Raw genomic sequence first — 881 nt, 5'->3', positions numbered from 1 at the left:
AAGCTGAATTTTCAGCATCATTACTCCAGTCTTCAGTGTCACATGATCCTTCAGAAATCATTCTAATATGATGATCTGCTGCTCAAGAAACATTTATGATTATTTTCAATGTTGAAAACAGTTGTGTACTTTTTTTTTCAGGATTCCTTGATGAATAGAAAGTTCAAAAGAACAGCATTTATCTGAAATACAAAGCTTCTGTAGCATTATACACTACCGTTCAAAAGTTTGGGGTCAGTAAGAATTTTTATTTTTATTTTTTTGAAAAGAAATTAAAGAAATGAATACTTTTATTCAGCAAGGATGCATTAAATCAATCAAAAGTGGCAGTAAAGACATTTATAATGTTACAAAAGATTAGATTTCAGATAAACACTGTTCTTTTGAACTTTCTATTCATCAAATAATCCTGAAAAAAATATTGTACACAAATATTTTGTACAATTGTACACATTAAATGTTTCTTGAGCAGCAGATCAGCATATTAGAATGATTTCTGAAGGATCATGTGACACTGAAGACTGGAGTAATGATGCTGAAAATTCAGCTTTGATCACAGGAATAAATTACTTTGTCAAATATATTCAAATAGAAAACAGTTATTTTAAATTGTAATAATATTTCACAATATTACTGTTTTTACTGTATTTTTAATTAAATAAATGTAGCCTTGGTGAGCAGACGAAACTTCTTTTAAAAACATTAAAAATCTTAGTGGTTCCAAACTTTTGGACTGTACTGTATATATATAATATATATATTCTAGAATAGATACCATTTTGTTTGCTTTTTTCTCTGTAGCACATGTACCACCAGTAATTAGACCTTATCAGTCATTATCATGTTGCGCTGATAAGACACTGTCAAACTGACTACTGGTA

This window comes from Chanodichthys erythropterus, chromosome 4 (genome assembly GCF_024489055.1).
Source record: "Chanodichthys erythropterus isolate Z2021 chromosome 4, ASM2448905v1, whole genome shotgun sequence".
Lineage (NCBI taxonomy): Eukaryota > Metazoa > Chordata > Actinopteri > Cypriniformes > Xenocyprididae > Chanodichthys > Chanodichthys erythropterus.
The sequence above is the reverse complement of the archived record's forward strand: the minus strand, read 5'-3'. Positions refer to the sequence as shown.